The 24,822-nt window shown below is 41.5% G+C and overlaps 1 protein-coding gene across 10 annotated transcripts in view; it reads right to left on the bottom strand.

Annotated features, from left to right (window-relative positions):
• Positions 1-24,822, bottom strand: part of TIAM2 (TIAM Rac1 associated GEF 2) — a 352,591-nt gene that overhangs the window by 150,639 nt on the left and 177,130 nt on the right. Inside the window, exon 1 of one of the 10 annotated variants that reach the window (XM_049904336.1) lies at positions 10,736-10,825. The exons of the other annotated variants lie outside the window; for them this stretch is intronic. The gene's annotated coding sequence lies outside the window, so the exon portion shown is untranslated. Of the gene's footprint in view, positions 1-10,735; positions 10,826-24,822 lie in introns of those variants that run through there. 10 annotated transcript variants of the gene reach the window in all.

The raw sequence follows: 24,822 nt of genomic DNA, 5'->3' as shown, positions 1-24,822 counted from the left end.
ATGAGTGAGGTGGTGAGACCAGCAATCCCACAAATATTACTGGTATGTTTTTGGAATGTCAGGAAATTAAGTGGCCCAGTTATATCTGAGGCATCACAAAAACTGAAACTATTTCAGAGATTTAAAAAAGCAAAATCGTCCTTTTCAAGCAAAAAAAATTAAATTACAGAATCCATAGAGTCTAAGATGAAAGAATCCTAGTAAAGATAAAACTTTCTCTTATTTTTCTTTTGGAAATCATCACAATGTACGTTATGCATTTTCATCTAAAAAGTCCTCATTTTCAGGCTCTTTCTAGCATAGATTTAAAAAATGACATATCAACTGTTTAATGGCACTCTGCCTTTTCGTCCACTTGTATTTTGAGTCTCATTGAAAATCTGGCAACTTCCTGGCCTCTATACACCTTGTCTGGCTTTGTGACTACCGGAACCAAAGACTTACAAGGTTGAAGGTAGGTAGCATGACTTTAAATCCCCTCTCTTCTGTAGCTTTTATGAACATGAACCATTCCACAAAAGCAAGCTTAGGCCGGGTGGGCATACCCCAAGCTTCACACCAAAACTAAAACACAAGCCCACGCTGTAACCACATGGGCTCTCAGTGACCGTGGAGACCTGTACATACATGTTTCAGGAAATCAGAAGCAGGCGTCGTTCTCAGCCTCAATCGCATTCTGTGACTAAAATAGACCATGGTAATTGTACCAGGTTGTTCTTGGCAAAATATTTCTTCATTATACACTGTTCCATTTAAGCCAAAAACTGAACAGACTTAAACCACACATTTTTCCTCATATAAATAGGTGCTCGTCCCACCCTTATGAATGTGTAACTATTCTACTTCAGCTAGGTTTGTTGCCCAATTTGAGAATTCATTTCTGTAAGTCTGTTCTGCGTCTTAAGGCTACAATACAAGTTCTTCTTGGGCCTGCAGATAAAATTAAAACAATTCTGACTGAAATGTGCCTTAAATCACAGAATTATTCAGAACAAACCTGGTAAGATTTTAGCTGAGAACTTTACAGACACTTGCAGAATATAATTGGATAGTTTTAGTAGGTATGGTTTAAATGTCATAATTTACAGGGATTTAAAATTTTTTGATACCCAAAGTATAGGGAAGGAACCCTGGTGTAGCAATCGTTAAGTGCTCGGCTGCTAATCCAAAGGTCTGTGGTTTGAATGCATCAGCCGCTCTGTGGGAGAAAAGACCTGGCAATCTGCTCCAGCCTAAGAAGCCCCAAAGGGCAGTTCTGCTATGTCCTATGGGGCTGCTATGGGTTGGAATTGGCTTGAAAGCACACAACAATAACAACAACAACAACAAAGTACATAGACATGTAGAGGGAGGGGAAAGGGTTAAATATGTCCCAAATGCTGCTATGTGGCAGGGCTATCCTGGGCACAAGAACACTTCCGGGGTGCATAATCACTCTGTTTCATAGAGAAGGGAACTTCAGCCTCCAGGGATTAAATAATTCAACCAAAATCACAAATGGACAAAGCTAGGAATCACCTGGATCTTTCTAATCATTTTTTTAAACAAAGGTTATCATGTCAAAATAATCGATGTTTTCTGTACTTTATAACATTGAAGTATTCCACGTTCAAAAAGAAATACAATTTAACTTCGTTACACTTTCATTTTCAGGCTAGCCTTTCAGAAAAGAGGCTGTGATCTACGTCCCTTTCATAAATAAAGCATTGGAAACTCTTCTCTCTAACGTATTTTCCACCAGGCAGCAAAGGCTTCCAGGCTTTAGGGATGGGGAAGTGGGAATGAAGTGAATAAAACTGAAATTGTAGGTTAACTAAGGAGCTTTGAGGTTAAAACCTAGCTATTCTACTCTACTGCTTTATAAAGAATACTGCACAAAAGAAGAATTTTTTTCCTGACAATGTAAGCTTCCTGGTCATTATCCTAAATATCAGTTGTAACTTAGAATGTACCCGGCCCCCCACCCCCGAGTCCTGTGGGACATGGGGAAACGGGGTAACATGTACAAGACCAAGTGAAGGTGGGGGGGGGTGCTGTCTCTAGGCCACGAATGACCAAGGCACAGCTCACTGAAGCTTCCGTTTCATCAAATGCTCCATAAACATTGATTCCACAATAAAGAAACATATATGAGGAAATAAAATATAAAATTTATATTTTTTAGATAACATGTGGGAGTTCAAAGATATTCAGCATTTACACGAGGTTGCTTCCTAGGTACGATATACATTCACTCATTAATGCCGTACATATTTCCTGAGCACTGACTATGAGCCCTGGTAGCCCAGTGGTTAAGTGCTACAGCTGCTAACCTAAAGGTCCGGCAGTTCGAATCCACTAGCCGCTCCTTGGAAACCCTATGGGACTGTTCTACTCTGTCCTACAGAGTTGCTATGAGTCAGAATCCACTCAACGGCAATGGGTTTGATATTTTTTTTTTGGTTACGATGTGCTAGACACTATCTTAGACACTGGGGATACTGCAAGGAAGAAAAGAGATTATAAAAATCCCCACTCTCATGGAGCTTATATTATAGTAGGGAAAAATCAACCATAAAATAAGTAAATTACATTTTAGAAGGTAATTTGCACTTTGGTAAAAAAAAAAAAACAGTAACACTAAGCAGGGAGGGAAGGGGAAAATAAACAACACAGGGAAGTAGCGTAATTTTTAAAGGGTGGCAGAAGGCCTCACTGAATGGTGACATTTAAACACAGACTTGCAGCAGCGATGCCCAGGTGGACTTCTAGGGAAAGCACATTCCAAGCAGAGACAACAGAGTGTAAACATTCTGAGAGGTGGACCACCTGCTCTAAGTGGTAAGCAGGAGGCCAGCATGGCTGGAGCAGGGCGAACGAGGGGAGCAAAGACTAGAGGTCAGGGAGGGAACATGGAGCCAGCCAGTACAGACTTGAGGGACATTTTAGGGACTTTGGCTTTCATGCTGACATTGAAAGTCATGATTAGAGGGTTTTGAGCCGAGAAGGATCATCATGGGATATATTTTTAAAGGCTCATTACAGCTGCTCTGCGGATCTAGACTGGGCAAAGTGGAAGCAGGGGACCTGGTAGGAGGCTGTTACCACAGTGCAGGGAGAGATGGCATGGGCTGGCCTAGGGTGAGCATGGGAGACAGGTGGTCTAAGTTGAATACAGTCGAAGGGTGAGCCCACAGGATTTACAGGTGGATGGATGAGTGGTGAGAGAAACTGGTCAAGGATGAGCCCACAGTTTTCAGTCTAAGCAGTTGGGAAGTTGGGAAAGGCAGAGAGGACAGCAGGCTTGGGAGGAAGATAAGGAGTTCGGTTTTGGGTATGTGAGGTTGACGTGTCTATTGGGCATTAAAGTGGCAATGCTGAGTAGGCAGCTGGTTATGAGGCTGGCATTCACAGGAGAGGTAGCTGGAGATACAAATTTGCTACTCAGCTATGTATGAAGGTGGGGTTTAAAACAGAAGCTAGTGAGATTTCCATTGCATTGCATCGGGCAAACTGGCTGCAAGAGATTTCTTTAAAGTGTTAAAAAGCAAATACGTCACCTTGAAGACTAAGGTGTGCCTGACCCAAGCCATGGTGTTTTTAATTGCCTCATATGCACATAAAAGCTGGATAATGAATAAGGGAGAGCAAAGGAGAACTGATGCCTTTGAATTGTGGTATTAGAGAAGAATATTGAATATACCATGGGCTGCCAAAAGAACGAAGAAATCTGTCTTGGAAGAAGTACAGCCAGAATGTTCCTTAGAAGCAAGGATGGCAACACTTTGTCTCACATACTTTAGACATGTTGTCAGGAGGGATCAATCCCTGGAGAAGGACATGATGCTTGGTAAAGTAGAGGGTCAGTGGAAAAGAGGAAAACCCTCAATGAGATGGATTGACACAGTGGCTGCAACAATGGGCTCAAGCAAAGCAACAATCGTGAGGATGGCGCAGGGCCAGGCAGTGTTTCATTCTGTTGTGCACAGGGTCGCTATGAGTAGGAACCGACCCGAAGGCACCTAACAACAACAACAAAGTGAGCTCTCCAAGGACATGAATAAACAAAGAGAAGAGGTCCAAGGCCTGGTACTGCCACATTAAGAGGCAGGGAAATAAGGAGAAACACGTGAAGAAAATAGCTGTGTCAATGAATTAAGAGGAAACCAAGTGAGGATGTTGCCCTTGTTGCTGTTGTTGTTAGTTGCCATCGATTAGATTCTGACCCGTGGCAATACTACATATGTAGGGTGGAACTGCATCCCATAGGATTTTCAAGGCTGTGACCTTTCAGAAGCAGATCACCAGGCCTTTCTTCTGTGGTACATCTGGGTAAGTAGTCCAGCATTTAACCATCTGTGCCACCCAGGGACTCCTATGTTGCCCATACAGCTCATTAAAAAAAAAAAAAAAAAGGTATTTCAGGGAGTAGGCTGTGAGCAACTATGTCAAATGTTTCTGGCAGTTCAAGTAACAAGGACTGAGCAGTGAGCACTGAGCACTAAATTAGCAATGTGGAAGTTACTGGTGAACTTGACAAGAGCAGGATGGTGGTGGAGAAAGCCAGGTTGGAGTGAGTTTGAGGATGAGGTCAATGAAACTGTGGATAGAGAATAGAGACAGCTCTTTCAAGGAGTTTTACTACGAAGAGGAATAGAAACATGAGATGGTAGTCAGAGGGATAAAGGGATCAAATAGGTTTGCTGTGGTTGTTGATTTGTGTGTCCATGGGCAAAATCCTGGCATGCTGATGGGAATGACTGTTGTTGTTAGGTGTAGTGGAGTAGATTTCTACTCAGAGCAACCTCATGTGACAGAGTAGAACCATCCCATAGGGTTTTCTAGGCTCTGATATTTATGGGAGCAGATCACCAGGTCTTCTCTCTCTATGGAGCTACTGGGTGGGTTTGAACCAGTAACCTTTCAGTTTGCAGCCAAGTCCTTAACTGTGTGCCATTAGGGCTCCCGATGGGAATGGTTAGAGAGAGAACATTTGATGTTGTAGTAGAGACGGCAAATAGCTGCAATGTTGTCCTAATAGGACAACTCCCCTACCCAGACCAAAGGGGAAGGAATCCTACGCACAAGAGAAGGAACTGGCCCTCTACTATTAGAGAAACTTCAGAAAAAATATTTGAGAAAGCTAACAATATATGCTCCTTGGAAGCGAGGATGGGAGAATTCATCTAACATACTTCAGACATGTTATCAGGAGGGACCAGCCTTTGGAGAAGGATATCATGCTTAGCAAAGTGGAGGGCCAGCAAAAAAGAAGAAGGTCCTCCATGAGATGGACTGACACAGTAGCTGCAACAATGGGCTCAAACACAGCAACGACTGTGAGGATGGCACAGGATCGGACAGTGTTTCGTCCTGTTGTGCACAGGGTCGCTATGACTCAGAACGGACTTGATGGCACCTAACAACAACGATATACGCATGCAGCACATATGCTAGGAGGAAAGGGGATCAGCTCCAGTGAGAATTCTGATGAACTGCTTACATGTGTTTTCTCGTCATTTCCATTTCCCCCCTATAAGTCACATGTTAAAAAAAAAAGTTAATGGGAGGTTTTTGTTAGGTTTAGTTCTTTCAGGGTTTGTGGTTGTTGTTTTCTTTTTCGGCTTTAATTTGCCTGGTTGTTTTGATTCATCAGTTCTTATCAGCCTGTCACCCACTCATTCATATATATGGATATATATACCAAACCAAAAAAAAAAAAAAAGCCAAACCCGTTGCTGCTGAGTCGATTCCGACTCATAGAGATCCTATAGGAGAGAGCAGAACTGCCCCACGGGGTTTCCAAGGAGCGGCTGGTAGATTCGAACTGCCAACCTTTTGGTTAGCAGCTGAGCTCTTAACCACTGTGCCATCAGGGTACACACACACACACACACACACACAATGCTTCCTTTCATTTGTCTTTAAGATGTCTTTTCCACATTCCAGGGGTGGCCATAGGAGGCTTGAAAACAAGTCTATTTTCACTCTCTCCATTCAGACTTTCTGGTAATCATCTTTAACCATCTTGACTTTGAGCTTGGCTTTACTAGGCTGTAAGGTCCCCAACACCTCAGCTCTTCTTCTTTCCATTTTAGAAACCCTGCTCTAAAACATCTGCAACAACACAGATGAGTACAAAAGCAGTGTAAGGTTTATTTCCAGCACTCATCCTAAAGATACACAGCATTTTTTAACCTTTATTTAAGTCCTAGGAACACCCTAATGGAGCCCTGGTGGTGCAGTGGTTAAGTGCTCAGCTGCTAAACCAAAGATCGGCAGTTCGAACCCACCAGCCACTCCACGGGAGAAAGGTGTGGCGGTCGGCTTCCGTGAAGATTACAGACTCGGAAACCCTGTGGGGCAGTTCTATTCTGTCCTGTAGGGTTGCTATGAGTCGGAATCAACTTGATGGCAACGGGTTTGGTTCAGGTTTTGCTTAGGAAGACTCTGAATCTACTTCTTGGTGGCATCATCTACAGCGCCTACCACATCCTTTTCCTTGCATGTAAATGATAACTCAGTCTATCACTTTATATGTAAAGTGTATTCTTCCAAAAGCACCTGGTATTACCTTGGCATTAAAGCTGAAGCCCATCTGGTGTTTTTCTGTTCCCTTCCATGGCATCTCTCTCGTAAGGCACAGAGCCAACAAAACCTAAACAGTGTTCTATTGGAAAGAGACCAGGAAGCAGGAGGGGGGGAACCCCTCTTAATCTAGGGCTGAAATGGGAACAGGCTGGCAGATGAAGTCTAATCAAAACTGCCTTATCACCATAGGTCAGAGTAACACATGTGCCCCAAAGTTCTCTCTGGCAACAGTCACAAGAATGATGGTCACCCAGTGAGGACATGGCTTTGAACTTCTTTAGGATACAAGAAAAATAAAGCCCATGTCCTTGACTACAGCTTTACATCTGTCTGGGTGGGTGGGTGGGTGGATGAGTAGGTAGGTGGGTGGCTGAGTAGGTAGGTGGGTGGCTGAGTAGGTAGGTGGGTGGCTGAGTAGGTAGGTGGGTAGGTAGGTAGGTAGGTAGGTAAGAGGAAAGGAGGGAGAGAGGATACATGTATGCACACACATCCACATCTCTATCAGGGCAAATAACCATCTCTGTGACTTTGAACGAGACACTTCTGTTCTGTGGTTTTTCAGTTTCCCCATTTGAAAAACTGTCTGAGGGCCCTTTTCAGCTCTAAAATTCTATCTCTCTATGATACTCTGGGCTTGAAGTAGTTGGAAATCAAATATTCAATGCATTCCCGGGACACTGAGCTTAGCCCCCCTAACATTTACAAGCCTATTTTACATAAAACTGAAAAACCAAACCCATCGCCTTTGAGTCAATACTAACTCATAGTGGCCCTACAAGCCAGTAGAATCTTTATGGAAGTAGACTGCCACATCTTTCTCCTGTGTAGCAGCTGGCAGGTTTGAACCTCTGACCTTTCAGTTAGTAGCCAAGAACTTTACCACTGCGCCACCACGGTGTCCATTCTGCATAAAAACCAAAACCAAATCTGTTGATGCTGAGTTGATTCCGACTCATAGTGACCCTATAAGACACAGTAGTACTGCCCCATAGAGTTTCCAAGGAGCACCTGGTGGATTTGAACTGCTGACCTTCTGATTAGCAGCCATAGCACTTAACCACTACGCTACCAGGGTTTCCAGCAACCCTATAGGACAGCATAAAACTGACCCATAGGGTTTCCAAGGAGCGGCTGGTGGATTCAAACTGCCAGCCTTTTGGTTAGCAGCCTTACTCTCAACCACTGCCAACAGGGCTCCCCATTCTACATAAGCCTGAGTAATAAAAAGACATTGTACCCATCATTATGAGGACAACTCTTGTAAACCCAATGTTTGGCATTTTTGTGTTTCAATAGTCAGAAACCAGGTTTATATACTATTATTATTATTACTTTTCACTGTCTTTTATATGGTTGCTATGTCTTTCACTTCCATAGCATTTTTACCTCTTTTGTAGCCCTTCTAATAAAGTCCTGACCACCTTGGCCCTTATCTAAGGTACACTTAATTTCAACAGGAAAAAGGCAAATTACCACTTAAAAATAAAAATGAATGCAAATTAAAAATAAGAAATAAAAAATCTTCCCAAAAAGACCCTGTCCTGAGTGGGCCATAAAGATGAAATGCTTTAAAAAAACAAAAATCTAACAGTTGAGGTAAGGGATCTCACTAACCAGGTTTATTATCTCCATGTGAACAAATCTTACCAAGTGGGCCAAACCCAGAAGCACCTACAGACATAGAGCTAGAAAAGTTGTCCCCATCAGATATTCAAGGAAGACAAAGACTTCCCTTTAGGCTTTTATCTCTCTGCTTCCCACACCCATTCAACAAGTATGATGGAAAGAGGTTGTAGAGATACTGCACTAGCTTTGAAAAGGGGAGTAAGGGTTCTTTTCAAACACAACCTTGGACCACCAAGACAAAAATCATCTGTTCTATTTCGTGGCTAAGCGAGGGATCATGTTGGAAGGAGAATCTCCCGACTAGAAGCCTAACCCTTATCTTGTACTTCCATGTCTCCTTCACACAGGCCTCATCAAAGATAGAGCTTTGCAAGCAACTCCCTCTGTGCTAGAAATTGACAGGAAGGCATGATCTATTTGCATTCGAGATACAATTTACAATCTGGTGGGTATGGATTTGAGTCGTAAGACTCTTCAGCCTTGGTCTACAAGCTCTGGTAAAACTCAAAGTGGTTGACAAGTGTTATTCCAACCACAGAGAAAGGCGAGCAGTGTTTGCTCTGTTCCTGTCCTAAATGATTCCCGGCTCTGTCAGAGCAGTATTTTGAGATTGAAAGTGATAAATGTTACCTATTTTTCTACTACTTCTAACCTCCCTTCTAACTAACTACTCACCCATTCCTAAAAGACACTTCTGCAGAAGTGAAGGGATTGAGGATGGTGCATAGCATGTCCACAGAAATGACAACCCTAGTATAACAAAAGCCCTGTTGGCACATTGGTTAAGCTTGGCTGCTAACCAAAAGGTTGGTGGTTCGAACCCACGAGTGGCTCTGTGAGAGAAAAGACCTGCTCCCATACAGGTTTACAACCTAGGAAGCTGTCTTAGTCATCTAGTGCTGCTATAACAGAAATGCCACAAGTGGCTGGCTTTAACAAAAAGAAATTTATTTTCTCACAGTCTAGTAGGCTAGAAGTCCAAATTCAGGGCATCCCCTCCAGGTGAAGGCTCTCTCTCTGTTGGCTCTGGAGGAAGTTCCTGGTCATCAATCTTCCCTTGGACTAGGAGCTTCTCTGTACAGGAACCCCAGCTCCAAAGGATACACTCTGCTTCCGGCACTGCTTTCTTGGTGGTATGAGGTCCGCAACTCTCTGCTTGCTTCCCTTTCCTTTTATCTCTTGTAAGATAAAAGGTGGTGCAGGCCACACCCCAGGGAAACTCCCTTTATACTAGATCAGGGATGTGACCTGAGCAAGGGTGTTACATCCCACCCTAAGCCTCTTTAACCACAGGCAGAGGTTATGATTTATAACACATAAGAAAATCACAAAATGGAGAACCACCACACATGGCCTAACCAAGTTGACACATAGTTTGAGGGGACACAATTCAGTCCACAACAGAAGCCCTGTGGGGCAGTTCTACTCTGTCCTATAGGGTTGCTATGAGTTGGAATCAACTCAACTGCACATAACAACCATATAACTAAGAAACACACATTTCCCACCTGAAAATAACCCATAACCTCAATATACTGAAAGTAAGTATAAAATTTTAGAACCCCTAAGTGTGAGAAAGGGCCATCGTAAAATGCTTAAATGAGTTAGGAAAAATCTTCCAGCAACTGTTCAGCAGGACCCATTCTTTCCAGAAATTCTATAAATAATCCTCCCAGTTACAACTTCAACAAAGCCTCCTATTTCTGTCTCTCCACCTACCAATTTTCTGTGAATTACATGCTTGGCCAAATTAATGTAAAGTCAAGAAGGAACTACACCAAACCACGGTCCCTCAACGTCTGCTGATAAAGGCAAACACCAGCCGTTCAACGGGACTTACCCTCCTGTGGTTAGACAGACGCCCTAATGAATGAGCAGTCTTGATGGATTGCAACATGAATGAATCATTCTACTTAAACAAGGTAATTCCCCCCAGATGACAAGAAATTCCAGTTCTTTTTCAGAAAGTTTGAGACAAACATTAAGAACAAATACATATTAATAGACCTTGAACATCAAATTACAGGTTTGAAAAGAAACTTTTAAACCAAAGTAGCTCACTTGGCTAAGAACAGAGGCCTGATGAGGTTATATAACAACCAGGAAGCTACACAATACACATCTCTGCAACATTTTAATTTCTCTTTCTACCCACAAAGAATCAACTCGTAAAGATAAAGCAGCAGCCATTAATGCTTTAACGTCAGAATGAGAAATGGCAGTTTCTTGAGGTATTAGAAAAAATAAACCCGTGCAATATGTACAATCTGTTTTTGGCCAGTTAATTAGTAAAAGGGAGCAGGCAGCTACCATAAATCACCAATAGGTGTTTGAAAGCATAGAGACACTCAAATGTAAAGGTCATAATATCCTGCCCCACACCAACGTAAGCAGCACACACACAAAATAATATAAAACAAAGAGAAGTCAGCACAATGATGTATTGCCCAAAGAAGTATTTTGAGAACCATTTATTCATCTCTCATATAAAACGAAGTCACAACTCCAGAAGGGAAGAAATAGACATTTATAACCTTACCTTTGCCAAAGCTTTGGCCACAGTTTCTCTCAAGGTCTGCTCGTTAAGAGAGAAAGTTTCACAAAGCTGGACTTTCTGTGCAGACCCGGGGGCTCTCTCTTCTTTCTGCCCATGGTAAGCCAGGAAACAGTGTCTAACACTTCCAATGCTCAGCCGTTAAGAGCTAAAAACAGATCCTGTGCAATGCTGGATATATTTTTGTCTGCTAGCTACACACCCTCATCATGTTCAATTTTTTCCATTGGTGGAACAGGGTGATGCAGACTTAACCAGAAACTGGTTTTCCATGGGCTGCCTGCAGCGATTAGCCAGGACGGCCTGCCACAGTGCCTATGAGCCACCAGGGCTCGCCATGACTGCGGTGCTGTTGGCCTCACATTCCAGAATGACCACCGAAGTTCCATAGGAACGTGGCTGGAAGCTTGCTGAATAAAGGTTTACTCACTCAGCTTCTTTTTTAAGACTTTCAGCTGTAAGAATGCACACCGACCGTCCTTGTGTATTGAGCTGTAGTAAACATGCTGCCTCCCAAACCACAGCTGGAATGTTACGGTCATGAAAACCTTGCCTCAAGAGCAGCCCTTAAAAATGATTTTACGATTTGCAAAATATCGGGGATACACTTACTCTGTGCTCCTTGTTGGAGCTATTTCGTTTTCAAGTTAGCTGAACTCCAGTGCCCTACACTGGAAGTCCTCATTACCCTGAAATGTCAACATCACTGTTTTATGAAAAACACACATTTTTAATTTTATTTTATTTCATTATCTTTCTAACATGTAGTAAATGAAGAGCCCTGGTGGCACAATGGTTAAGTAATAGGTTGCTAACCAGAAGGTTGGCAGTTCGAACTCACCAGTAGCTCCACAGGAGAAAAGACCTGGAGATTTGCTCCAGCAAAGATTACAGCCTAGAAAACCTTATGTGGCAGTCCCACTCTGTCACATGGCTTCACTATGAGCTGGTATGAGACAAAATCAACTCGACAGCATACAACGACATGCATTAAACTACCTTGAATAAAAGTTATAGGCCACAGGCTCAGGGTGGTTTGAAGTCTTGTTCTATCTTTTCTATGAAAGACCTTGTATTTAAACAATACCCCTCAAAATAAAGCAACATTTTCAGATCCTTTTATATTAGCTATGGGAAAGGGAAGGAGCCCTGGCTGCACAGAGGTTAAAGCACTCAGCTGTTAACCAAAAGGTCAGTGGTTCAAACTCACCAGCCACTCCATGAAAGAAAGATGTGGCAGTCCGTTTCCAGAAAGATTCACGGCCTTGGAAACCCTATCAGGCAGTTCTACCCTGTCCTATAGGGTTGCTATGAGTCAGAATTGACTCAACAACAGTGGGTTGGTTTGTTTGTTTTTTATTGGAAGGGAGAGGGGCACTGAATGGGAAAGCAAGATTACATCTACATAAAAATAGTAGTGGCTAAATTTTTTAAATTATATATTCTATAAATGAAAACAGTATAAGCAAAGTTTTCAAGATATATATAATCTATGTGTGCTAATACACAAGTTTTTCCACCAAACGTGACAACAGATTTTAAAGTAATGCTTTCATTATTTTAAAAATGTTAATGCATTTATACATGCAAAAGGCGAAATCCTTACTTAATATTAAAGACCAAATTCTACTTTAGACACATCAACTTTAAATTCCTGATCTTGATGAAAAACATATCTTTACATGCGCATACATACATGTTGTTGTTGTTAGGTCCTGTAGAGTCAATTTTTGACTCATAACGACTCCACGTGACAGAGTCAAACTGTCCCGTAGGGTTTCCTAGGTTGTAATCTTTAAGGAAACAAATTGTCAGGTCTTTCTCCCAAGGGACCACTGGGTGAGTTCGAACCGCCAACCTTTCGGTTAGCAGCTAATCACTTAACCACTGCACCACCAGGTCTCTTACATACATATACACGTCTACACATATGAGTGCATGCACACACATGCACCAACAAAATTTCCCCCCATTTGTAGTTAATACGTGGAGAAAATACGCTTTCCAATCTTAAGTGGCAAATAATAAAAGCTATTAAGTTCAGCAGTCGAATATCTATAAAAGCCAGCTTAACCTACACAAAAATTTAAATGGAAACACAGACCCAAGGAATTCTTAGTGCTGGTGGAGTAGACCCCAAAAATCACCTAGTCCAATCCTGCATTTTACAGATGAAGAAGCAGAGGTCTTGAGTGACTTGCTCGAGGTCACATAGCAGGTCAGCACCAGAGGCAGGACATGCCACCCACGTAATCACAACCCCCAGGGCTGAAGTCAGAAAGTTGCTACAAGTACCAAGTCACATCACATAAAACAAAGGAATTCCCCAAATATTAACTTGACCTGTGTGCATATGTGCGAAGTCCCTGGGTGGCAAAAACTGTTAAGCACTTAACTCCTAATTGAAAGATTGGTGGCTCAAACCCACCCAGAGGCACCTTGGATGACAGGTCTGGGATCTGCTTCCAGAAGGTCACAGCCTTGAAAACCCTGTGGGGTGCAGTTCTACTCTGCACACGTGGGGTTCACTATGAGTCACAACAGACTTGACAGCAACTGGTTTGGTTTTAATTTCGGTATGTGTGTACGTGTGTGTGCACGCTTGTGTGTGTGTGTCTGTTTAAAAAAAAATACTCTTTGGGTAAATACAAAAGAAGGTAAGAACGCTGCTAAGTCCCTGAGGCCTAGCAGCATTTCTGTGACTAAAACAAAATAAAATGCCAGCCGCAGAAAAGAAAGACTTTCAGAGGCAGTCCAAGATGGCAGTGTAGTCAGATGCCTCATAGTATTCCTCTCACAACAAAGACCCGAGAAAACAAGTGAATCAGAGACAGATGACAACTTTGGAACCCTGAGCATCAAAGGCAAGGCTGAAGAATCGGACCAAGTACCATGTGGAAGGAGAGACTGTACAAAAACAGCAGACACAGAGAATTACGGATTGCCGATACCCACCAGCCAAACCTGCACAGCACAGCCATATTGAGAGAAAGCAAGCAGTATTCCCAGCTGAAGCTCCCATCACCTAGTGCAGCCAAGCAAGAGGGACTCTACACTTACATCCAGAGCCAGGCAGGACTGCTCCCCATCCTGTGAAAGTTAAGTACACTCAACTCACCCGTTGTGTTCCCTCAGAACTTATGCCAGAGGCCCATGGATCTGCAGTGCCCCCCCCCTTATCTATCCATCCCACATGCAACTGCAGCCTGGTGGAATGCACCACTGCCCTGCCCTCTGAGCTGGGGGACTATGGACTAGCAGCACTTGCCTTTCGCTCCGCCACTTGCTCCAAGGACACGTGGACCAGCAGGGCCTGCCTCTTTGTCCAGCCCACCACTGCTGGTAGCCTACAGAATGGCAGCACCCACTTTTCCACACAGCCACCCAAATCAGGAGCCTGTGGATGGCTGGTACCCCCTCTTCCACCCTCCCACCTGTGCTGGGAGCCTGTGATCCAGCAATGCCCCCTCTTTTGCCCACCCACCCATGCCAGCAGCCCACGTACCAGCAGCACCCAATCCTAAGCCCAGACACCCAAGCTAGGGCCCGTGGACCAGGGGCGTCCACTTATCCTCCTGGCCGCTGACACTGGGAACACAAGAACCAGTGGAACCTGCTCCTGTGCCCAGCTGTCCACACCACAGGCCCACAGACCAGTGGCATCCAATGCTCTGCCTACCCACTAGTACTGGGAGTCTGTGAACTGGAGGCACCCATTCCTACACCCAGACAACTGCACCAGGGACCAGCAGACCAGTGATGCCCCCTACTCCCTCCAGTTACCTATGCTGGGGGACCTCCTCCACACTGCGCTCTAACAGAGAGGGTCACGCCCTCCTAGACAGCACACAGGGACTGGCAGCATACCCCTCCCTTACAGCCCCTACAACGGGAAGGTTGTGCCCACTTCACCACCCCCATGCAGCCCTGCCTGCCGAGGACCACTCGTCAGAGTTTCCACACCACCCACCCGGTGACTGACAACCTGGGCACCATTGCCCCAACTACCCTGCAACCACCAGTGTGCAAACACAACACTCAATCCAGCAACCAGTAAGAATGCACCCCGCACCCACCCATCCCCAGGTGACTGGCTGGACAGACAAATCACATCATCAGCAATGCCAGCTATGCCCTCAGCTACCCTGCAAGACCAGCAAACAGAGACTTATGATCACACACCCAGCCAATGCCCCACCCGCCCAGAAACAGGTGGTGAGAGCTCCAGTGCAGCCAGCTAGCACACAGAGTACCATGCACACAGCGCCCACTTGGATATATTAAAAAACAAAAAAGTCAGGACACAGCAAACAAACAAACATACAACAAATAAATAACACTTTAATGCCTCAGAGACAACAGGCAATATCACATCGCATAAAGAAGCAGGACAAGATGGCTCCAGCAAGTAACCGAAATAAAGAACAGGAAAACCTTCCAGAGAAAGAAATGGTAATGGAACTACCTGAGAAGGAATTTAAAAGACTGATACATAGGGTTCTCCAAGAGATCAAGTAAACACAGACAAAACCAGGGAAAACACAAAGCAATAGAAGAGTTCAAGAAAACACAAGAACGAAATGACAAAATAAATAATTAGAAACCATATAAAAACAGCTACTAGAAATTCAAAAGATGAGCAATAAAATTTCAGAAATAGACAACTCAATAGTAAGATCAAGGAGTAGAATTAAATCAATGGTGGACAGAATCAGCAAAGTAGAGGACAAATCCCCTGACACCAATTTTTTGAGGGAATATCGAAAAAAAGAATGAAGAAAGCCTAAGAATTATGTGGGACGCTATCAAGCAGAAAAATTTACTTGTGATTGGAATTCTAGAACAAGAGGAGGCAAAAACAATAGCAAACAAAAAACACAGAGAGAACTGTTGAAGATCTGCTGGCAGAAAACTTCCCTAATGTCATGAAAGATGAGAAGATATTCATCCGAGAAGCTCAACGAAACTCATACTGGATAGACCCCAAAAGAAAGTCACCAAGACCTATCAAAATCAAACTTGCTAAAACCAAGGACAAGAAGAATCCCGAGAGCAGTTCAGAAAAAACAAAAAGTCACCTACAAAGGGAACCAATAAGACTAAGCTCTATTACTGGCAGAACCATTCAGGCAAGAAGGCAATGGGATGACATAAAAAAATCTTGAAAGAAAAAAATTGCCAACCAAGAATTATACATCCAGCAAAACTGTCTCTCAAATACAATGGCAAAATTAGGGCATTTCAAGATAAACAGAAATTAAGGGAACTTGTAAAAACCAGACCAACCTTACAAGAAATATTAAAAGGAGTCCTTTGGACAGTGAACCAACAACATCAGACAACAACCTGAGATGAGAACACAGGACAGCACCAGCCAGATACCAACCCAGATAAAGAATTCCCCAAATTAAAACAAAGCTAAAAGACTGAGAACAGGGAACCTGAGACATCTGTAAATGACGACAATGTCAAAATAAAAAGGTGAGATAAATGGTATAGTTATAGAACTTTCGTATGGAAAAGAAGTCAAGGTGATCAAGAAATAAAATACTGCTCTAAACTTAGGAAGATAAAGGTAAATTTCAAGGTAACCACAAAGAAATTTTACAAACCTACTCATCAACATAAAAAACAAGAAAAATGTAAAGACTCAGTAAACACAAAATCAACAACAAAAGAAATTAAAGGAAAATCCACAAATAAAAAGAACTCAGCACAGAAGATTACGTGGAACAAAGAAAGTGTCAAACCACAAAAGAAAAATGACAGCAGTAAACTCAAACCTATCGATAATCACACTGAATGTAAACATCTTAAATGAACCAGTAAAGAAATAGAGAGTGGCAGAATGGATTAAAAAAACACAACCCATCAATATGCTGTCTACAAGAAACACATATTAGACACAAAGCCATAAATAAACTAAAACTCAGAGGATGGAAAAAAATATATCAAGCAAACAATAGCAAAAAAAAAGAGCAGGAGTGGCAATATTAATCTCTGATAAAACAGACGTTAAGGCAAAATTCACAAGAAAAGATAAGGAAGGACATTCTATAATGATTAAAGGGTGAATCCACCAAGAGTACATAACCATAGTAAATAAATATACACACCCAATGACAGGGCTCCAAGATATATACAACAAACTAACAGCTTTGAAAAGTGAACTAGAACAGTTCTTCAATAGTAGTAGGAGACTTCAACACATCACTTTAGGTGAGGACAGGACAACTAGAAAGAAACTCAACAAAGGTACAGAAGATCTAAATGCTACAATCAGCCAACCCAACCTCAAAGACATATATAGAACACTCCACCCAAAAACAGCAAAGTGTACATTCTTTTCCAACGCACATGGATCATTCTCCAGAATAGTCAATATTTTAGGCCACAAAACAAGCCTCGGTAAAATCCAAAGCATTAAAATAATACAAAGCATTTTCTCTGATCAAAACACTATAAAAGTAGAAATCAATAACAGGAGGAGCAAGGGAAAAAAATCAAATACATAGAAACTGAATAACACTTTGTTTAAAAACCACTGGGTAATAAAAGAAATCAAAGATGAAATTAAAAAAATTCTTAGAATCAAATGAAAATGAAAGTACAACATAGCAAAACCTTTGGGACACAGCAAAGGCAGTACTCAGAGGTCAATTTATAGCAATAAACACACATACCAAAAAATAAGAAAGAGCCAAAATCAAAGCATTAACCCTGCAAGTCAAACAAATAGAGAAGAACAAAAGAAGCCCACAGTCATCAGAAGGAAGGAAATAATAAAGATTACAGCAGAGATAAATGAAACAGAATAGAAAAACAATAGAATCAACAAGAAGTTGGTTCTTCAAAAGAATCAATAAAATCGACAAACCACTGGCCAAATGGACCAAGGAAAAGCAGAAGAAGCAAATACTCCAAATAAGAAATGAGATTGGTGACATTACAACAGAAACAACTGAAATAAAAAGAATCATAACAGAATATTATGAAAAACTGTACTGCAACAAATTTGAAAACCTAGAGGAAAAGGACAAGTTTCTAGGAACACACTACCTACCTAAACAAACACACACTGAGGTAGAAAAGCTGAAAGGACGCATAACAAAAAAAGAGATTGAAGAGGTAATTAAAAAAAAAAAAAACTCCTAACAACAATAACAAAAAAGCCCTGGCCCAGATGGCTTCACTGCAGAATTCTAACAAACATTCAGAGAAGAGCTGACACCAATACTGCTTCAAACTATTTCAGAGCATAGAAAAGGAAGGAATATTCCCAAATTCATTCTATGAAGCCAGCATAAGCCAGGCAAAGACACCACAAAAAAAAAAAAAAAGAAAATTACAGACAAATATCCCTCATGAATATAGATGCAAAACTTCTCAGCAAAATTCTAGCCAATAGAATTCAACAGAATATATATATATATATCATGACCAAGTAGGATTCATACCAAGTATGCAAAGATGGTTTAACATTTGAAAATTAATCAGTGTAACCCACCACTTATATAAAACAAAAGAAAAGAATCACATGATCATCTCAAGGCATTGGATAAAGTCCAACACCCATTCCTGACAATAACTCTCAGCAAAATAGGAACAGAAGGGAAATTTCTCAACATATAAAAGGCATTTATACAAAACCAACAGCCAGTATTATTCTCAATGGAGAGAGACTGAAAGCATTCCCTTGAAAACAGGAACCAGACAAGGATTCCCTTTATCATCACTCTTATTCAACATTGTACTGAAAGTCCTAGCTGGAGCAATAAGGCAAGAGAAAGGAAATGAGGGCATTCAAATTGGTAAAGAAGAAGTAAAATGATCCCTATTCAGAGAAGATATGATCCTATACACAGGAAATCCCAAAGATTCCACGAGGAAGCTTCTGGAACTAATAGAAGGATTCAACAAAGTAGCAGGATACAAGATCAACATACAAAAATCAGTTGGATTTCTACACCAACAAAGAAAACTTTGAAAAGAAAATCAGGAAAACAACACCATTTACAATAGGCCTCCAAAAGATAAAATACTTAAGAATAAATCTAAGCAGGGAAGTAAAAGGCCTATATAAATAAAACTATAAAACAGTACTGTAAGAAACCAAAAGAGATCTACATAAATGGAAAAACATACCATGCTCATGGGTAGGAAGACTTATCATTGTGAAAATGTCAATACTACCCAAAGCAATCTACAGACACAATGCAATCTCGATCCAAATTCCAACAGCATTCTTTAACAAGATGGAAAAACTAATTATCAACTTTAAGTGGAAAAGAAAGAGGCTCTGGATAAGTAAAGCATTACTGAAGAAGAAAAACAAAGCAGGAGGCCTCACACTACCTGATCTTAGAAACTACTATACACACAGTAGTCAGAACAGCCTGGTGCTGGTACAGAACTGACAACCCAGATGTAAATCCATCCACCTTTGGACAGCTGATTTCGACAAAGGGCCAAAGTCCATTAAATGGGGAAGGAACAGTCTCTTTAATGAATGGTGTGGGCAAAACTGGATGTCTATCTGTAGAAAAACGAAACAGACCCATACCTCACACCATACACAGAAACTGACTCAAAATGGATCAAAGACCTACATCTAAAACCTAAAACTATAAAGATCATGGAAGAAAAAATAGGGACAATATTAGAGGACCTTATACACGGCATAAATAGAATACCAAACACCATAAGATGAAATAGGTAAATGTTGCTGTTGTCAGGTGCCGTCGAGTCGGTTCCGACTCACAGCAACCCCATGCACAACAGAACAAAGCATTGCCCGATCCTGTGCTACCCTTGCAATCATTGTTATGCTCGAGTCCATCGTTACAACCACTGTGTCAGTCCAACTCTTTGAGGGTCTTCCTTTTTTTTTTTTTTTTCTGACCCTCTTCCAAGCGTGATGCCCTTCTCCGGGGACTGATCCCTCCTGACAACATGTCCAAAGTATGTAAGACGCAGTCTCGCCATCCTTGCTTCTAAGGAGCATTCCGATTGTACTTCTTCCAAGGCAGGTTTGTTTGTTCTTTCGGCAGTCCACGGTATACTGCCAACACCACAATTCAAAGGCATCAATTCTTCGATCTGGCTTATTCATCATCCAGCTCTCGCATGCATATGAGATGATTGAAAACACTATGGCTTGTGTCAGTGGCACCTTAGTTTCCAAGGTGACCTCTCTGTTTTTCAACACTTTAAAGAGGTCTTTTGTAGCAGATTTGCCCGATGCAATGAGCCTTTTGATTTCTTCACTGCTGCTTCCTTGGGTGTTGATTGTGAATCTAAGTAAAACGAAATCCTTGACAACTTCAATCTTTTCTCCATTTATTGTGGTATTGCTTATCAGTCCAGTGTGAGGATTTTTGTTTTCTTTATGTTGAGGTGTAATCCATACTGAAGGCTGTGGTCTTTGATCTTTATCAATAAATGCTTCAAGTCCTCTTCACTTTCAGCTCACAAAGTTGTGTCTTCTGTATAACGCAAGTTGTATAACTAGATAAATAAAAGATAAATAGGACCTCCTAAAAATTAAACACTCATGCTCATCATAAGACTTCTTCAAAAGAGTAAAAAGAGAACCTACAGACTGGGAAAACATTTTTGGCTATGACATATCCAACAAGGGTCTAATCTCTAAAATTTATAGAAAACTGCAACACCTCAACAACAAAAAGACAAACTATGCAATTAAAAAATGGGCAAAGGATATGAACAGACACTTCACTAAAGAAGACGTGCAGGCAGCTAACAAACACATGAAACAATGCTCACTAAATCATTAGCTATTATTTATTAAAATTATTAGAGAGGTGCAAATCAAAACTACAATGAGATACCTACCACCTCACACCAATAATAATGGTATTAACCAAAAACACAGAAAATAAAAAACATTGGTGAGGTTGTGGGGAGATTGGAACTCTTATACACTCCTGCAAATATAGAATGGTACAACCAATATGGAAAATAGTATGGCACTTCCTTACAAAGCTAGAAATAGAAATACCGTGTGATCTAGCAATTCCACTCCTAGACATATTCCCTAAAGAAATAAGAGCCATTACACAAATAGATATATGCACACCCATGTTCACTGCAGCATTATTGACAATACCAGAAAGACAGAAACAATCTAAGTGCCCACCAACGGATGAGTGGATAAACTGTGGTATATGTACATGACAGAATACCACACAACAATAACGAACAGCAATAATCCATGAAACATTGCACAGTATGGATGAATTGGAGGGCGTCATGCTGAGTTAAATAAGTCAGTCACAAAAGGACAAATATGAGACTGCTATAATTAAAAAAAAAAAAAGGTTTACACATACAAAAAAAAAAATTTGATGGTTGCCAGGGATGTGAAGAGGAGGGAGGGAAAATTGCTAACTAGGTATAAGACACATGCTAATATTGGTGAAGGGAAAGGCAATACACAATATGGGGACGTCAGCACATGACCAAGGCAAAGGAAGACAGTGAAAGGAAAGCAAGAATAAAGTGCAGCTATTTTTTTTTTATGATAGTTACTACAGCATAGGCAATCTTACAACAATACGGTTAACAAACAATAATTTAGGAATGGATAAATAGGTAGTTGTTGTTGTTAGGTGCCGTCGAGTCGGTTCCGACTCGTAGTGACCCTATGCACAACAGAAGGAAACACTGCCCAGTCCTGAGCCATCCTTAGAATCGCTGTTATGTTTGAGCTCATTGTTGCAGCCACTGTGTCAATCCACCTCGTTGAGGGTCTTCCTCTTTTCCGCTGACCCTGTACTATGCCAGGCATGATGTTCTTCTCCAGGGACTGATCCCTCCTGACAACATGTCCAAAGTATGTAAGATACAGTCTCGCCATCCTTGCTTCTAAGGAGCATTCTGGTTGTACTTCTTCTAAGACAGATTTGTTCATTCTTTTGCAGTCCATAGTATATTCAATATTCTTTGCCAACACCACAATTCAAAGGCGTCAATTCTTCTTCAGTCTTCCTTATTCATTGTCCAGCTTTCACATGCATATGATGTGATTGAAAATACCATGGCTTGGGTCAGGTGCACCTTAGTCTTCAAGGTGACAGCTTTGCTCTTCAACAAAAAAAACCAAGACCAAACCTGTTGCCATCAAGTCGATTTTGACTTATAGCTACCCTATAGGATAGAGGAGAACTTCCCCATAGTGTTTCCAAGGAGCGTATGGTGGATTTGTACTGGCAACCTTTTGGTTAGCAGCTGTAGTGCTTAACCGCTACACCACCAGGGTTTCCACATAGGTAGACAGGTATGCTAAATAGTTGCGGGAGTGTGTAAGGGAGCACACCCACCTGCAGATATAGGTTTGGTTGTGAATATTTCTACATAAATTATAGGTGTTGCATGTATTTTACCACAGATAATAACGCACACAAGGGCCACAGTCAGGGCAACTTCTTAGACAAAGCCAGACACCTCACAAGACAAAGCTCCTAGGCTTGAAGGGAAAGGACCACAGACTGAAGGGACATCCACGTCAACAGGCACAACATCGTTCATAAAGACAATGTTCTGGGGTCTGAAAAGCTTGCAAGTGGCCATCTCAGATACAACTATTGGTCTCGTCCTGTCTGGAGCAAAGGAGAGTGAAGAAAACCAAAGACTCAGGGGAGCAATTAGTCCAAAGGACTCATGGACCATATGAACCACTGCCTACCTGACCCCGAGACCAGAAGAGCTAGATGGTACCCAGCTACAACCACCAACCATTCATACTGCGATCCCAGACGTAGCAGGAGAAAAAATGTAGAATAAAATATTAAATCCACACAAAAGACCAGACTTACTGGTCTGACAGAGACTAGAGGAGCCCCCGAGACTATAGCCCTTCTGGCCTGAAAGTGAAGCCACTGCCAGAGACCACCTTTCAGTCAAACAATAGACGGGCCCATAAAACAAATGATAATACCCGAGAGGAACGTGTTCCTTAGACAATCAGTTACATGAGATCAAAAGGACTCTGGCCCAAAAGCAAAGATGAGAAGGCAGGAAGGGGTAGAAAATTCTGGCAAAAGGAAACAGGGAACCCAGGGCAGAAATGGGGAGAGTGCAGACACATTGTGGGGAATGCAACCAACATCAAGAAATGCTTTATGTACAAACTGTCAAATGGGAATCTAATTTGCTCTGTAAACTTTCACCTAAAGCACAATAAAAATTTTTTTAAAAGAAAAGAAAGCCTTTTGTATAGCCTTGCAACAGAACCACGCGTCGGCATGAGGACGGAAATTATGTCAGAAGGAATACGGAAATGTAATGAAGTGTGTTTCAGAAGGCGGCTAGGAAGAATCAAAGGACGATTAGCTGCATGGAAACACTTGCATGCCCCTACTCTTTTCCTTATCCTAGATTTTTTAAAGATGATCCTGAACTATGGATACGTCCTACATGTAGATCCCTCCCACGCCAGAGTCGTCTGTAAGATAGAATTATCTCCAGCATTCTTCAGATATTTCAAACGGGCTCACATTGTCAAGTTCCACTTTTTATCACTGAGGTCACTCAAATAACTAGAGTTCTGTGAATTTATAAAGTCACTTTGGGGTTTCAAACTACGTAAGGTTTTGTGAGTTCTTTAGACTTTGCCTGACTACAGGAAAGTATTCTCAATTGAGTTCTCCAGCCTAAAACTAGCATATTTCCAAACCATAGACCTAGATGGGCTCTTTCTCTGCTTCATTCTGGGGTAATAATACAACACAACAGATGAGTTCAAATTAAATTCCTTGGGAAAGATCTCTGAGAAATACATAAATTACTACTGGTGAAGTATTCTATTCAGAAACATACAATGCAAAACGACACATGTAACAGCAAAGAGAGCAAAACGTTAACAACTGCACTATTTGAGTAGTGGGTTTACGGGTGTTCGCTGTACAATTCTTCCCATTTTTCTATATTCTTGAAAATTTTCTTAATGAAAGGTTTTCTTAATAAAAGCTAGGGTGAAAATAACATATATATAACCACACACAAATATTCACCAAAAATTCCATAAAAAACACCATGCTTCACTGGAGGCACAGTCAAGATGAAGCAAAATTTTTTAGCGACCAGTGAATATCCTACACTGGGTATGCACATGTGTGCCAGGGTTGGCTGGAGAGGCTTCTGTGTGTGTCCAGAAAAGACTTGGAGGATGTGAAATGATCAAATGTGGCACAGGAATGCTTCCAGAATAAAAAATGTTGAGATTGGCCTTAATGTGGCAAATCATAACAAATGAAAAACAGGCAAGAGTGTAGTGGCTTTCAGATCAGTAGATATGGGTTAGCAATTCTTCTCTTTTTAACTCAGAAGCCTTCTGAATTACACTGTCTTCACCCATAAAATGAGGCTAACACTAATAGTACCTATTCATAGAGTCTCTGTGTATTCGAATATAAACACAAATTAACACGTACCAATCTATAATATGGAGTCCCTGGGTGGTACAAACAGTTAACACACTCGGCTGCTGCCTCGAAAGAAAGGCCTGGCAATCTACTTCCAAAAACCCCACGGGGCAATTCTACTCTGATATATATGGGGCCGTTATGAGTCGGAATCGACACGATGGTACTAGTTTAGTGGTTTCATCTGTGATCTCGTTATAATCTATAAATATACTAACATACTTACTAAGGTATAATATAGTAGTTATAAGGAGAACTGCACTGAAAATACAATTTAAAGTCATATGAGCTGTCACAAATAACCTCTCTACTTAAATTTCAAGAAAAGCCACTCCTACTTTCCTTACTTCTGAGGTCAAATGCAACTTTAAGGAATTTTTGTAGTAAAAATTAACTAATTTTAAAGGTCAAAAAAGACCAATTATTCTTATCCAAACAGGATTCCAAAGGATTAATCCTTCACAAATGTAAACATTCACCTTTGATGCAGTTATACTGTGAGCAAAGGACTCCCGATAAGCTCTTGGCTGACAACAGAAGGCTTGACCACAGATTCGACAGAAAAGCAACAGTTCAAACGCCGTGGGGTAAACGAACATAGAACTTGAGAAATGCAGTTGCAAAAAC

This window comes from Elephas maximus, chromosome 1 (genome assembly GCF_024166365.1).
Source record: "Elephas maximus indicus isolate mEleMax1 chromosome 1, mEleMax1 primary haplotype, whole genome shotgun sequence".
In the NCBI taxonomy this organism is placed as follows: Eukaryota; Metazoa; Chordata; class Mammalia; order Proboscidea; family Elephantidae; genus Elephas; species Elephas maximus.
Note: the sequence above shows the minus strand (reverse complement) of the source record. Positions and strands in the feature narration are given on the sequence as shown.